Source organism: Dermochelys coriacea, chromosome 4 (assembly GCF_009764565.3).
Source record: "Dermochelys coriacea isolate rDerCor1 chromosome 4, rDerCor1.pri.v4, whole genome shotgun sequence".
Classification (NCBI taxonomy): Eukaryota; Metazoa; Chordata; order Testudines; family Dermochelyidae; genus Dermochelys; species Dermochelys coriacea.
In genome coordinates this window covers 1,872,073-1,889,125 of record NC_050071.1, presented here as the reverse complement: position 1 = coordinate 1,889,125, position 17,053 = coordinate 1,872,073, and positions in this window count along the sequence as shown.

Below are 17,053 nucleotides of genomic sequence, written 5' to 3'. Positions count from 1 at the left end.
CATTGTAATATTTGAATTAAAATGTCTGTATTTAGAAAGAATCTTCCTTTTCCCATATCTCCTTTATTTATCCATCGATTTTGATAAAATTTGAAATGGAGTCATTTTTTTTTCTTTTTTAGAGGCCCCTCATATTGTGAAGTCCTAAACTGTAGCTTAGTTAGTTTGTACCTTAATTCAGCATTGTGGGTGGGTGGGTGGGTTGGGTTGGGGTAGAAATTTATAAAATTTGATAGAAATTTATAAAATCATGACTGGAGTGGAGAAAGTAAATAAGGAAGCATTATTTACTCCTTCACATAACACAAGAACCCGGGTCACCCAATTAAATTAATAGGCAGTGGGTTTAAAACAAAACAAAAGGAAGTACTTCTTCACACAACACACAGTCAACCTATGGAACCCATTGCCAGGGGATGTTGTGAAGGCCAAAAGCATAACTGGATTAAAATTTTTTTAATAACTTCAATATGGCTGTGAGAGTAATTAATCCGATGAAGTGAGCTGTAGCTCACGAAAGCTTATGCTCAAATAAATTTGTTAGTCTCTAAGGTGCCACAAGTACTCCTTTTCTTTTTGCGAATACAGACTAACACGGCTGCTACTCTGAAACCACAGGAACAATTTATCAAGGGTCACAGTGGATTCTCCATCACTGACAACTTTTAAATCAAGATAGGATATTTATCTAAAAGACCGTCTCTAGGAATTATTTGGGGAAGTTCTATAGCCAGAAGGTCAGACTGGATCACAATGATCCCTTCTGGCCTTGCGATCTATAGAGAAGACATAAGAATGGCCACACTGGGTCAGACCGATGGTCCATCTATCCCAGTATCCTGTCTTCCAACAGTGGCCAATGCCAGGTGCGCCAGAGGGAATGAACAGACAGGAATCATTCAGTGATCCAGCCCGTCCCAGCATTTGGCAGTCAGAGGGTAGGGATACCCAAAACTTGGGGTTGCCTCCCTGCTCATGCTGGCTGATAGACATTGATGGACCTCCATGAACTGATCTAATTCTTCACTGTAGGTGTGTTTAGCACCTAGCACAGGTTCCCTGATTTGAAGCCTTTAAGCACTACTGCAACTTCTACCATAAAAAGAGTGTTGGCGAGATTTCAACATTTGCTTCGGTTCACATTAACCTCTAATTTCATGCTGTGCCTTCGAGGGCCATGCTGAAGGGACAGGGGCTGCATTTTGTCAGTGTGCTATTGTCATCCTAAAATGACAATTGTTAACATTGGGTCACTGCGATCTCACCATTTATACACCATCCCAATGTACAGCAATACAGGAGATACAGAATTAGCTCACTTTCATAATCAGCGTGAATCTGGGGTAGGCCATAGCCCAAAACTCCTCATTTTTCCTTTTTGTGATGCTCTGATGTAGCACTCCAGGCCAACGCCAATTACTGATTATTAGGGCCTCATCGCAAGGTGCTGGTAGATCAAGAAATCTCCTAGCTTCAATAGACAAAAATAGTAGACTAAAAGAGTGCTATACACATTGGCAAACAGAACTAAAGCATATAATGTCAGCTGTTTACTTTTGCCATGTGTCCTCCTTATCTCAGGAAGAGTGGGTGCGTTGCGCCAGTGTACTGTGTACAGTATGACAATGCCTCTTCTACTTTCTACTATTCCCCCCCCCGCACACACACTCTCTCTCTAATTTTTTTCATCTTACTCTGCTTTGTTTTATGCATTTACCAGGACTTCCTTTCAGTTCAGCTGGTCATATTTGTATCACTCCAAACTACCTATATGGCAAATAATATTTTAGTTTTAGAATAGAAGTGGATACAAATGTTATTAAAACCACCTTTAAATAAGATTTCCACCAATTTGCTCATAACTTGAATATTTAATTCTATGAAGAAATGTAACTGTACAGGATTAGAGCCATCTTTCTATCAAAATAGAAGTGGACTAGTTGCAGTATGTACAATGCCATAGAGGCAAGGAGATTGCAGTAATATGTCACCATATATGTGGTACCATATGGATAAAAACAGGAGCCTAAAGCTTCTCATTCCATATTAGGTGCCTAAATAAGAAGCTGAATTTTCCAGTGCTGAGCACTTAATAGGACTACTCACGTACTCAAGTTTAAGCACTGTGCTGTATCGGGGCCTGAGTTCTCCAGTGGAGACTCGAGCCCGGCTCCTGTGCAGGGTCAAGTGCCGCCCATTGGGAGAGAAAAGAATCCACACATTTCCTGGGGGTGTCCTTAACCAGCTTTCACATTTTTTTTCCTTTGTCCCTGAGTTGCATGGCTCTCATCTCCGGTGCCTTGGGCCATGGTCCCTGCAGTCCCGTTTCTTTACACTCTAAGGTTGGTTTTGAATGACAGAGGTGTAATGGAACCCTTTATCATATGAGAATGCAGGTGGAGGTTACACCAGCATGCCAGCAAAGCTGTATTTGATCAGGTGTACTGTCTGGGGAGAAAGTATAATAGTCTCTCCTACTGTCTCCTATAGCTAGGGTGACCATATTTCCCAAACGGAGAACAAGACACCATGAGGGGCTGGCCTGAGCCACTCGCTTGTGCCCTGCCCCCTATCCCTCTTTCCCCACACAGGGCTGGCATCACTGCTCACCCGAGCCCTGCCTGTCTCCACATACAAGACTGGGGCTGGTGTCGCTGCTTGCCCAGGCCCTGCCTGCCCCTTGAGTGAGGCTGGGGCTAGGGTCACTGCTCTCTTGACCCCTGACTGCCCCCCGCCTGAGCCCTGCTTCCCCCCCAGCACAGGGCTGGCATTGCCCCTCCATACCCCACTTTTTTGACACAATTTGGCATTTGTCCCATTTGTTCTTGCCAACTTGATCAGCTGGACAAATGCCCAGTTTTGCCAAAAAAGTTGGGATGACCAGGACAGGGCTTAAAAAAAGGGATGGTCCCAGCCAAAATGGGACATATGGTCACCTACCTATATCTGCCAAAATCTCTCTCCCTTCCACTCTTCCTCACCCACCTCCAGCTCAAATCTAGCTCTAGAGTTATTTCCCAGTTTCATCTTTCATAGCCAACTGTCAGAAATGTCCTTGTGCTCTTGCCTTCCCAGTAACCAGTCTGAATTGTCAAGAAGACAGGATCCTGGTTTGCCCGTCAATTGTCCCCGGTTCAGGGGATTAATCTGAATCCAGCTCTGTTGGCTTTTAAAGAGACAGGATTTATTAATCCTCCCCTTTTTCCTGCACAATATCAAATATGAACTACTGTCTGATTTCAATCAGTCGTACTGTTCTAGGGAATGGTATTTGTTAGAATTCTATAGGATAGTTCAAATACACATAGGAAAGGTATCTCTATTTATTCAATTTCTGTAGAATTATATTAAATGTCCATAGACCATTATTGGTTTAATCCCTTCCCTATTTAACTCTATAAACCTTTTTGGCAAGCGGGCAAAACACAGAGTAACCATGGTGTTATTTCCTGCCGCTATGTAGTGATATTTATATCATAGCATCATTACATCATGAAGCATCATTTCCTAACACATTGCAACACTAACATCAGAAAGCAATGTCATATCAAGGGCTCCGACAATAGGGCTAGGAATGTGTAGATGAACAACATTTTACAGTCCATTCTGACTCCACTTAATGCAAAAATCTCTCTTCAGCTCTGCAAATGCAAGCACTGTTCAGCTAAATGGACCAAAAAGGTAAGTGCAAGTAGTGCTTGTCTCTTCTGTTACACAAGCTTTCAGTCTAGCAGAGAGAAATTAACTTTTTAAAAGTGGGAAAATCCTGAAGCTTCTACTCAGCCAAAACTCCCTTTGACTACAATAGGGGACAAATCCAAGTCAATGGGAATCTGAGTAAAGTCTTTGGGGTTCGACTGTGTGCTTAATTACCCAACTGTCACAAAAATCTCACCTGATCATTTTATTCATTAGTAAATTGCTCTTAATAGTTTAAGACTTAGGGGGAGATTTTCAAGACCCCTAAAGGATTTAGGTGCATACAGCCCCTAAGAAGTGGGGGATTTATGCTGCTATACACCCTAGGCACTTTTGAGAAGAATGAATATGCAGCAGATTCATTTTGCCTTGTTGGATTTATCTAGGCTGAAGGCCTTTGATGGGGACACTTGTGACTAACCCTGACTCTCTCTGAGTGAGTGAGTGAGCTGGACCTGTGAACTCAGGTGCCATTTGCTATGTATCCAGCACCTGAATCTGCACCCAGACTTCCAGTCCCATTATTTTAGTTCTGTAATTCAGTAGGTAACTAGTGCTGCCTCCTTTGACTTAAAACAAAAACAGGAGGAGACCAACACAAACTACACTCCATGGACCGGGTTCTTGGAGCCACAGGTGCCTATGGATCTATACAGAGATTATTCTGCAGTAACCACAGTTCCTGGGTTATGTTGCCTTTGCAGAGTGACTCTGATGGGCTGTACGCTCCTGCCATTGCTGAGCTGTGGACTGCTCCTAGAAAGCAGTGCCTTTGAGCATCGCCCCTGGGGCCCAATGCCTGTAACAGGGCTGCTGGGCTCCAGCTGCCTCGCTCTCATGAAGTGGCAGCTCTTCCCAGCCATCCCTCACAGGAGAGGGTGCGCTCCGCCCCAGGGAGAGGCAATAGGTAAAGGCAGCAAGCAGAAAACCCTGCAGTGACTGGAGTAGCCACCTTCTTTGTTTCAGAGTAGCAGCCGTGTTAGTCTGTATTCGCAAAAAGAAAAGGAGTACTTGTGGCACCTTAGAGACTAACAAATTTATCTGAGCGTAAGCTTTCGTGAGCCCACTGTATTTTCCACCGAATGCATCCTTTTCTTTTTTGCGAATACAGACTAACACAGCTGCTACTCTGAAACCTATTATTATGGTTGAGCAATGGTTCCTTTCAAGTTTTCACTGAAAAACTGTAAATGTTTGAAAATTTCTTGGTGTTTGGTAACTGAAAAATAACACAAGTTTCCCAACTGGCCAAAATGTTTCCTTTTCAGTTGCTGAAAACAAAATGTTTTTGAAAAATGTCAGTTGCCAAACCACTCCCCCCCAAAAAAGTGAGATTTTCAGTTTTTAGTTAAAACTTTAAAAAGTTCAAAAGCAGGCATGCCGTGTGGAAATTTCCATGTGAACAAAATAGCCATTTTCTGTGTCATTCCCCCCCAAAAAAAAATTGCTAATTTTTTTTTAAACCATATCTGCTAGTCTTTACTAGGTTACAACTAGAGATGGTGGGGAAATAAATCCATGAAAAAAGAAAATTTGAATGTTTCCATTCACAGGGTTAAAAATGGAACAATATTTCATTTTTAAAATGTTTTCAAAAATATTTTTGAAAACTTTCAGCATTTCAAAGGTTCATAGTACATTTTCTCCTTCCTTTTTCCTTTCTTCTTTTTTCTTTGACTCTAAATGTAATAAAACAATGTCAATTTTCCCACCACTTTTTTCCTTGATTTCGTTTTTCCATTCTGCAGCTACTCAAAATTCTTCATCTCTTGAAAAGTTACAAAGTGGCAAAGTTACCACTAACTTTTCCAAAGTTGAAGTTTTGAAAAGTTCATGAAATGGAAAAGGAAAAAAGAAAACAGCCTGGGTGTCATTCATTCCATTGTGTTCAGTAGAGAAAAGGAGGGTGAAAGGGAAAGATACAAAAAAAGAATGTCACTATTTCAAAAATGTTTCAGTTTACAAAAACCGAAATGAAACAAATTTCCATTGAAAACTAGTTTTGATTTCATTGTGAAATTTCCTGTTGAACTAAAACCTTTAATTGAAAAAGGCATTTTCCTAGGAACAGTTTTGGGTTTGCATTGATAAAACCCTATTACACTCATCCCATCTGCCCTCCTCTCTAGCACATACCAGGGGCCCTTACCACTGATTCCTGCACTAAGCCCATAACTTCTGTTGGAGCTAGAGCATATCTTTTAGATAGACCACTCTTGTATCAAACGCTCCAAGCAGCAGAGGATCCACCACACCTAAGTAGCTTGTTTCCTGAGTGTGAAGACAATTTTTCTGTGACAGTCTCCATACATTTCTGTTGGAGTTCTGCTAATACCGAGCACATCACTGGCTGCAAACCAAGGTCCCTTCCTTTGGGTTCAGATAACACCCAGGTAACACCAGCCTGACCACTTATTTGCCCAGGCAGATTGCTGAAGTCAGTGGGGCTCTGCACAGGCAAAGCAGTCTGTCCATGTGCAGCAAGTTGCAGGATGGGGGATCAAATGTGCTATCTTCTCAAAGAGGACGCCTTATTATTTGATCTATCTGTCTAGATGCTTTTGTGGCCCTCGTCCCTGAGATATCTGAGCACCTCACAACGAACAGGATTTATTCCTCCAGCACCCTGGAAGGGAGGGACGTATCGTCCCCATCGGGCAGAGGGGGAACTGAGACACAGGGTAGGTACAGCGATTTGCCCATGGTCACACAGGAAGACTGCGGCAGAGCCAAGAGCTGATCTCCACAGTCCAGTCTACTGTCCACCTGTCCACCATCCTCCTATCCCCCCTTCAAAAGTAGCAAGTTCAATTCCTATGGGGGCTGCAATTTTATTTTCTATTCCTCATAATTTTTTATCTTGCGGTGGCAAATGGATTGTTTCTTTTCAGCACCTTCCACACAAAAATATTCAGATGGTTAACAAAAAATCGCTGTAGAATCCTAGAATATCAGGGTTGGAAGGGACCTCAGGAGGTCATCTGTAACCAGGTTCTGTCCTTAGAAACATTCATCTGAAATCTGTTAGCAGAGAGGAATTGGCTTGCAAGAGTTTTGCAGCTATTTTTTTTCTTTTTTGCTGCTTGCTGTGCAGACAAAGGTGGCATTGTTGCCATCCTCATGTCTGCTTGGTTCACAGACACCAGCATGGGTATAATGCTAGTCTGGTCCAGATGCTAGCCTGACTTCAACAAGCTGGCATAAAGTTGAATGTGGCCAAGTGCAGCTTTGGAAAAGATGCTGTAGACTCTACAGAATACAGACCACTACTCTGTAGAGTGTACCCTTGGGTGTAGCAGAGGTCTTCTAGGGGGTACATCCACTCATCTAGATATTTGCCTAGTTTTACAACAGGCTACATAAAAAGCACTAGCAAAGTCAGTACAAACTGAAACTTCATACAGACAATGAGTTGTTTATACTCCTCTATGTAGTATACACTAACAGGTAAGTACAATATTTATATTCCAATTGATTTATTTTAGAATTATATGGTAAAAATGAGAGTCAGCCATTTGTCAGTAACAGTGTGCTGTGACACTTGTGTATTTTTACGTCTGATTTTGTAAGCAAGTAGTTTTTAGTGAGGTGAAATTTGAGGATATGCAAGAGAAATCAGACTCCTGAAAGGGATACAGTAGTCTGGAAAAGTTGAGAGCCATTGGTATAGAGTTTCTAGGACATTCTCTGTTGGCGAATGATGTGAAACTGGCACCAGAACAGCTACAAGCAGTTGCTTCACTACCATTACCCACTGATCATAGCAGTTCACATTCATTCCTAGGCCTACCTCTGCCCCACATAGTACCCTTGCCAAGCTGCTGTGGGATTAGGGGTGCTGGGGGTGCTGCAGCACCCCCAGGTTTTATGTGTGGCCACTGGCCTCACACGCAGGGCTCTGCTCCCCAGCTGCTGGCTCTGCACGCAGGACTCTGCTTCCAGGCCACTGGCCCCACTCCCTGGCTGCTGGCTCCACACCCCACACTCTGCTCCCCAACCCCACACCTGGGGCTCGGGTCCCAGCCACCGATCCCATTCCCCGATCACTGGTCCTGTGCCCAGGGCCCGCGTCCTGCTGGCTCTGCACGCAGGACTCTGCTTCCAGGCCACTGGCCCCACTCCCTGGCTGCTGGCTCCACACCCCACACTCTGCTCCCCAACCCCACACCTGGGGCTCGGGTCCCAGCCACCGATCCCATTCCCCGATCACTGGTCCTGTGCCCAGGGCCCGCGCCCAGGGCTCTGCTTCTGGGGCCCATCCGCTGGCCCCACCCCCATGGGCCCTATGCCCAGCACCCTGCTCCCAGGGCTCCACTCCCGGGGCTCTGCACCCAGCCCCACACGTGGGGTCCCAGCTGCTGGCCCCTCCCCAGGGCTCCGCTCCTGGGCCCATGCCCGCTCCCAGCTCTGGCCACAGCCTTGGGCCCCTTACTCCCGTCTGGGTCCCCCCTGCCCAGAGACACAGCCCTGCTCCCAGCCTCAGCTTGGGTGGAGTATGTGTGTGTGTGTGTGTATGTGGCAGGGGGCAGGGATAAGGTGGCTGGCTTTCAGCATCTCCCCTACTAAAATGTTCCAGCGCCACTGACATCAAGCCTTCTGTCTGATCCAATCCCATGCATATTTTGATCCAAGGAAGCCTATAGTGTTTCAAACTAGTGCCTGCAATTTGGGTCTGTCCGCAGTTCTGCCCCAGGAGGGATAGCTGGTTATATTTGCATCCCAAACTCTCACCCTGATGGAAGCAAGTATTCCCAGATTGAGGAGGCTTCTTGGCGATGGTTTTTGCTATTGTATGTTTCAAAGTCTATTTAGTGAGAAACCATTTTGTCTTCCAAGCAGATCATTTGCCTTTTCTGGGCCTCTGTCATAAGGCCATTGAGCTGCTGAATGTGAGACATTTTTACTGACAGATATGCCAGGTGCCTTAGGGTGGACCACTGACGCCATAGATGCTGAACTGTACGAGGTGATAGGTGCTGTATAGGGGGCTGGACAGACCCACACTCCTTATGAGAACTCTGTCTACGTTCTACAAAATCCATTCTGAACTCATGGTGAAAATGTGCTACTTGATATGTCTTATGCAGGGGAGCCTAGGTGATCATTCCAGCAGTGTGCCAGCATGTGGTCCTGGCCAGGGCTGCACACAGACATCCAGCATTGTGTGAAGGCATGCTCAGCCCAGACAGTGCATGGAACTACTCTTCCTCTTGCTCCTTGGAAACTGGTAATCGTAGGCAGACATTGGCAGAGAATTGCAGTGGATGTTACTGGCCCCTCGATGGCATTGCATGGCTACACGCTGCTGACTGTTATAGAGTATTATTCACATTACCCCTTTGCATTCATAATTTCACAAAGCAACTCAAAGGAATTCATGTCTTACCTAGCCACTTAATTGTGATGTTTCGCCTACCAGAGATCCTGGTTTCAGATATCGGGAGTCTGAAGGCTTCGTGGTGGGTATTGGTATAGTACATCATAAATCTGCTGTGGTCATCCCCAGGAAAGAGGCTTAGTGGAGAGACTGCATGGGATTCTGAAGAAGCATGTAGCTCAGACACTGGAGGAACATTGAAATGCACCCTTCCCTACTGCACGGAGTTGTGCATTAAATGATATTTGGAGTAGATCTCATAAAAAGTACTGGATAAACCCTATTCTACTGGCTCTTCAGTCAACCTATGAGGACCAAGTTGTTTATGCTGATGGAAAAGGTTCATCTCACCCCTTTGCCATCCGCAAAACTGACTGATGTGACTAGGAAATGTGCAAGTTTCAACAAGTGTATCCATGCAAGACTGCCTGTGTTCTGTCCCAGACGCGCAGTGTCTGTTAGGTGAGAGTCTGAAACATTTTCAATACTCCTGGGGTGATTTTGAGAGCTTCAGGGTATGGCACATGGCAACTGTGTATGCCACATAGAGAACAAGTTGTTAATCAGCATGATACGCTGCCTACTGAAAGGGGAGCAGATAGGGAACAGGACACTTTTCCTGTGTGTGATGATGTCGTGTGGTCAATTGGGGAAGTTGCATCACAGCAACAGCATCCACCCCCTGAGCCGAATAAGAGCTCTGGGACCACCTGGTGCCTCTGGTAAGGTACTGCTGAGCTTCTGGAGAGATGAGAAGGAAACTGTGATGACTGGTGTGTGTGTCTGTGTTACCCTCTTGCTTCCTGCTCCCTTTTCCTGTTAGTTTCCTGCTCCATGAACTCAGTGTTCTGGTTTGTGAGTGGGTGTGCATGCGCATGCAGTTATTCAGGGCCTGGGGCTACATATCCGCCCTCTAGACTGTTATGGTGTTTTGTTCAGACTGCTGCTGACTTAGCTGGTTCATGGTTACTACATGTTTTGATTGACAACCTACCTGCCTGTCTTGCTTTGTTTTCCTTATGTTTTGGGATTGCTGTTCTGGGGTGCGTCAGAGTGTAGCACTCCTTGAAAACCTTGGTATGTCTGCACTTTGTAAAGGATAGTGGTGAGTCACTTTCTGCAGTGGATGTCGTTTTCTTCTGTCAGAAAGTCTAGCTTTGCTGCAAAAGTGGCTGGCACCTTGTATTAGGGTATGCTGGGAGGGACTGACTCCCAGCTCTGCTAAGTTTTTCTCTGGATCCACACATCTGTGTAATGAGGACTGAATTCTATTAAATGTAAACAGCTACTCAGGGGCTTAGAATTTCCATCCCTAGAAGCAAATCCAAAATGCCAGTTGACAGTGTTGTAGTTGTAAAATGGTGATGATTTTCACTGGCAGGAGTCCATAGAGATGCCCTGATCTGCAAAGCTTTAAGGCCCAATGGCTGGAGTCTATGGAATCGTCTTGCTCCACAGGGCAATAGGATCATGTGACCCACATCCAGGGGGTAGCTCTTCTCTGCGGGCAGTAAGGCCTAAAGGCCAGAGTCCATAGGGATACCCTGGGATTTTCAAGGAAGTAAGGCCCGACGGCCAAAGTCAATAGATACACACTGGGTCTACAGGGCAGTAAGGCCTAGCAGCCAGAGTCATTGATGATACTGTGGGTCCGCTGGCAGCAAGGGCTAGCGGTCAGAGTCAATAGAGATACTCCTCCAGGTGCAGCTTTATGGCCTAGCGGCCAGAGTCACTAAAGAGGTTGTATGGCCTAGTGGCAGGAGTCAATGGAGTTGCCCTTCAGACAGGGCTGTATGGCCTAGCAGCCGGAGTCACTAGAATTGCCCTCCAAATGGGGCTGTATGGTCAAGCAACCAGTTCCGGGGGTGAGGGGAGGCACACCAGACCTGCTGTTTTTAATAAGGATTTGGACGCTATCCTCGGCGGCAACCCCACCTCCACTACCAAGACCCCCATGAATACTTCGGCATGACTGGAGCCAGTGGGAAGTGGACCTAAGCCAGAGGTTGAGGTCATTGACAAAGCGGTGGAGCCAAACAACAATGTGGAGCCCACAGTGGGGTCGCTCACTGGTGCGTTCAGTCAGGAGCTGCTCCCTACTCTGGAGGTGTCTAGTGAGTCTCGGCAGTCACACTCCGGTGAGCAAAAAGCAGTGGTTTTGCTTTGTGAAGCGCGGAGGTGGGTTGAGGGTGTAGAAATGTAAAAGGCTGGCTGTGTTTCTGTGTGCCGGACATTTCCCTGTGCAGCTAAGCAGTACAGTGGAACAGGATGTTGATTCACACTGAGATTTCACAGGAATCCTCCGGAGATCTCTAGGAAACTTTCCTGAAGGTACTCGGCAATCCTCTGCCAAAGAGCTGCTTTGTTCCTTCCCCCATTGAAGGAAACTTTCACGCGCCATTCTGCAATCACTTGTGCAGGGAGCAAAGCAGCACACAGGTGAGCAGCATAGGGATTGGGGCAGAAGCTGCAAGTGTGTAGGAGATGCACCCTTGCTTCCCTGCTTACACTCAGGAGTGAGATATCTGGCACAATGACCCCTGCCTGTGGAAAGGGGTGGGAAAATTTAGAATAGTATCCCTAGTTGACTGCACTGTGACCCTTTCATATTGATTTTTCTCCCCATGTACAATGCTACAGTCCCTCATAATGCTCCATACTGAGCAGATGCATGCCCACCCTCCCCTTCAGCACATTCAGAACTCTTTCCCATGCCCTCCCCAAACTCCATCCATGAATTCCTTTCTGCTATCTGGGACTTCTTGCTTTTCCCATTCATTCCACCCCCACAGACACCTTTTCAAATGACAACTGGACTTACGCACAGCTCTGAAAGTGGGCCATCCCCTTCCCCCCAAGCATGTGTGTGCGCGCACGTCTCCCCCCAAGCATTTATGTGGGGGGGAGGGGAGGTGCTGTAGTTTTTGTGCAATAAAAGCAACATTTTTTGAATGATAAGAACTCTTTGTTTCCTGTAAACTGTGATAGCAGATGGCAGCAACAAATAAACAAACAGTTACATCATTAGCTTGCATTGAATCCTAGGCCACAAAAATCACAAGTGCTCAAAAGCAGCACCCAGGCATTCTGCCTCAGCAGTCTACCCTGAGCAAACTTTTCACTCTTACATTCACAAATATTGTGCAACGTGCAACATATGGCTATGACCATGGGAATATTATCCTCATTGAGGTCTAACCTGCCATAAAGGCATCATCAGCATGCCTTTAATTTGCTCAGTGCACATTCCATGGTCATTCAGCACCTACTCAGCCTATTGTTGAACCACTTCTTACTGCTATCTAGGTTTCCTGTGTAAGGCTTCATGAGCCATGGCATTAACAGGTATACCAGGTCTCCCAGGATCACTATGGGCATTTCAATATCACCCTACTGTAATCTTCAGGACCAGAAAGAAAGCTCCCACTTGCAGCTTTCTGTACAGGCCTGTGTTCCTGAAGATACATGTGACATGCACCTTTACAGATCACCCTGCACTGAAGTCAGTGAAATGCTCACGGTGATTCATAAGTGCCTGCAACACAATGGAGAAGTACTCCTTCCTAGTGCTGTACTCCATTGCAAGGTGGTCAGATGGCATGCATATTCCAATATTGGCACCAATCACCCCTCCACAGTTAGGAAAACCCATTTCTGCGAAGCTGTCTACTATTTCATGCACATTGCCGAGAGTCATGGTCTTTTGCAGCAGGATGTGATTAATGGCCCTGCACACTTGCATTAACACATCTCCAACAAAAACAACGAGGAGTCCTTGTGGCACCTTAGAGACTAACAAATTTATTTGGGCATAAGCTGTCGTAGGCTAGAACCCACTTCATCGGATGCATGGAGTGAAAATACAGGAGCAGGTAAAAATACATGAAAGGATGGGGAGGTTGCTTTACCAAATGTGAGGAGACTGACCTCACACTTGATAAAGCAACCCCCATCATTTAATGTATTTATATCTGCTCTTGTATTTTCACTCCATGCATCCAATGAAGTGGGTTCTAGCCCATGACAGCTTGTACCCAAATAAATTTGTTAGCCCTGTCTACATTATGAGTTTAGGTCGAATTTAGCAGTGTTAGGTCGATTTAACCCTGCACCCGTCCACACAACCAAGCCTGATTTGTCAACTTAAAGGGCTCTTAAAATCGATTTCCGTACTCCTCCACAGTGAGGGGTTTAGCGCTAAAATCGACCTCGCTGGGTCGAATTTGGGGTAGTGTGGACGCAATTCGACAGTATTGGCCTCCGGGAACTATCCCAGAGTGCTCCGTTGTGACTGCTCTGGACAGCACTCTCAACTCTGATGCACTGGCCAGGTAGACAGGAAAAGCCCCACGAACTTTTGAATTTCATTTCCTGTTTGACCAGTGTAGCGAGCTGATCAGCACAGGTGACCATGGAGTCCCAGAACTGCAAAACAGCTCCAGCATGGACCAAACGGGAGGTACTGGATCTGATCGCTGTATGGGGAGAAGAATCCATGCAGGCAGAACTCCGTTCCAAAAGAAGAAATGCAAATATATCTGCCAAAATCTCCAAAGGCATGATGGACAGAGGCTAAAACAGGGACACACCGCAGTGCCGTGTGAAAGTTAAGGAGCTGAGACAAGCCTACCAAAAAACAAAGTATGCAAATGGTCACACTAGGTCAGAGCCCCATACATGCCACTTCTATGATGAGCTGCAGGCAATTCTAAGGGGGACCCCCTATGACTACTCGACCCGTCCATGGACACCTGCAAGGGGGGAGTCTCACACAACAGGGTGAGGATTGTGTGGATGAAGAGGAGGAGGTGGCGGTTGAGGACAGCGCACAGCAGGCAAGCAGAGAATCCCTTCTCCCCAGCAGCCAGGAACTGTTCATCACCCTGGAGCCAATACCCTCCCAAGGCGGGCTCCCAGACCATGAAGCCAGAGAAGGCACCTCTGGTGAGTGTACCTTTGTAAATATAATACAGGCTTTAAAAGCAAGCGTGTTTAATGATTAATTTTCCCTGAAGATTTGGGATGCATTTGCGGCCAATACAGCTACTGGAAAAGTCTGTTAATGTGTCTGGGGATGGAGCGGAAATCCTCCAGGGACATCTCTATGAAGCTCTCCTGGAGGTACACTAAAAGCCTTTGCCACGCAGTGGGGGGAGGCCCGTTCATGTTGAGTTGTTCGCGTTTGGCTGAGAGGGATCTTCCCTGATACTAGCCATGCAGTGGGGGGAGGGTGGGGTGAAGCATGTGTGCTATGTAATGTGAATCACCTGATTCAGTGTGAAATAGTCTTCCCTTTCTTCTCTAAAATGTATCTTTTTAAATACTACTCTCCCTTTTTTTCCTCCTGCAGCTGCAAATGTTTCTATGCTCTGAAAGAGCTCAGCAGAATGCGTGGAGGCAAACAATGGCAGAGTCCAGGAAAGCATTAAATGAATGCGATGAGAGGAGGGAGGAGCGCAATAAGCGGAGGCAAGAGCATGCTGAGAGGAGGCAGGATGCAATGCTGGCCTAATGGGGGAGCAAACTGACATGTTCAGGCGTCTGGTGGAGCTTCAGGAAAGGCAGCAGGAGCACAGACCGCCACTGCAGCCCTGGTGTAACCGCCTGCCCTCCTCCCCAAGTTCCATATCCTCTTCATCCAGACGCCCAAGAACGCGGGGTGGGGAGAAAGGCTACACGCACCCAGCCACTCCACCCCAGAGGATTGCCCAAGCACCAGAAGGCTGGCATTCAATAAGTTTTGAACTGTAGTGTGGCCTTGTCCTTCCCTTCTCCCCTTATCCACCACCCCACCCGGTGCTTCCCTCCTCACCCACCCCTCCCGGGCTACCTTACAAGTTTTCCCCCTATTTGTGTGATGAATTAATAAAGAATGCATGATTTTGAAACAATAATGACTTTATTGCCTCCAAGCGGGAGGTTGGTTGGCTTACAGGGAAGTAGAGTGAAGCAAGGGGGCGGGTTTTCATCAAGGAGAAACAAACAGAACTGTCACACTGTAGCCTAGCCAGTCATGAACTGGTTTTCAAAGCTTCTCTGATGTGCAAGGCGTCCAGCTGTGCTCTTCTAATGGCCCTGGCGTCTGGCTGCATGTAATCAGCCGCCAGGCGATTTGCCTTAACCTCCCACCCCGCCATAAACATCTCCCCCTTACTCACTGATATTGTGGAGCACACAGCATTAACAATGGGAATATTGGTTTCGCTGAGGTCTAACCGAGTCAGTAAACCGTGCTAGCATGCTTTAGATGTCCAAATGCACATTCTACCACCATTCTGCACTTCCTCAGCCTATAGTTGAACTGCTCCTGACTACTCTCCAGGGTGCCTGTATATGGCTTTATGAGCCATGGCATTAAGGGGTAGGCTGGGTCCCCAAGGATAACTATAGGCATTTCAACATCCCCAACAGTAATTTTCTGGTCTGGGAAGTACGTCCCTTGCTGCAGCTGTTCATACAGACCAGAGTTCCTGAAGATGCGAGCGTCATGTACCTTTCCCAGCTATCCCATGTTAATGTCAGTGAAACATCCCTTGTGATCCACCAGTGCTTGCAGCACCATTGAAAAGTACCCCTTTTGGTTTATGTACTGGCTGCCTTGGTGGTCTGGTCCCAAGATTGGGATATGCATTCCATCTATCACCCCACAAAAGTTAGGGAACCCCATTGCAGAAAAGCCATCCACTATGACCTGCACATTTCCCAGAGTCACTACCCTTGATAGCTGCAGCTCGGTGATTGCGTTGACTACTTGCATCACAGCAGCCCCTACAGTAGATTTACCCACTCCAAATTGATTCCCGACTGACCGGTAGCAGTCTGGCGTTGCAAGCTTCCAGAGGGCTATCGCCACTCGCCTGTGAACTGTGAGGGCTGCTCTCATCTTGGTATTCTGGCGCTTCAGGGCAGGGGAAAGCAAGTCACAAAGATCCATGAAAGTGCCCTTACACATGCGAAAGTTTTGCAGCCATTGGAAATCATCCCAGACCTGCAACACTATGCGGTCCCACAAATCTGTGCTTGTTTCCTGGGCCCAGAATCGGCGTGCCACGGCATGGACCTGCCCCATTACCACCATGATGTACAAATTGCCAGGTCCCATGTTTTGAGAGAAGTCTGTGTCCATGTCCTCATCACTATCGGGATCGTGCTGTTGTCACCTCCTTGTCTGCTTTTGCAGGTTCTGCTCATACCGCAGTGTAATGTGCAAGGTGTTTAGAATGCTCACAATGGCAGCGGTGAGCTGAGCAGGCTCCATGCTTGCCGTGGTATGGTGTGAGCAGGAGAGCAGAGTTGCAGCGGAAGCGGTGGATGACAACGGATGCCACGAGAATAGATATTTATACAGAACAACAAGAGGACCTGCGAGGTGGATTCACGGCACCAGGAGAGTAAAGTTGCACCAGAAGTGGTGGATGAGGATGGTTAGCAGTCCTACTGCACCGTCTGCTGACAGCAGTATAGCATCTGCACAGAAAAAAGGCATGAAACGATTGTCTGCCGTTGCTTTCACGGAGGTGGGGGTGATTGACGACATGTAGCCAAAACCACCCGCGACAAATGTTTTTGTCCCATCAGGCAGTGGGAGCTCAACCCAGAATTCCAATGGACAGCGAAGACTGCGGGAACTGTGGGATAGCTACCCACAGTGCAATGCTCCCAAAAGTCAATACTAACCACGGTACTGTGGATGCACTCCGCCGACTTAATGTGCTTAGTGGGGACACACACAATCGACTTTATAGAAGTCCATTTTACACAATCGACCTAATTTTGTTGTGTAGACATACCCTTAGTCTCTAAGGTGCCACAAGGACTCCTTTTTGTTTTTGTTGATACAGACTAATATGGCTACCACTCTGAAACATCTCCAACAGTGGACTTCCTGACTCCAAACTGATTTGCAACTGACCAGTAGCAGTCTAGAGTCGCCAGCTTCCACACTGCTATTGTCCCATGCTTCTCAACTGAGAGAGC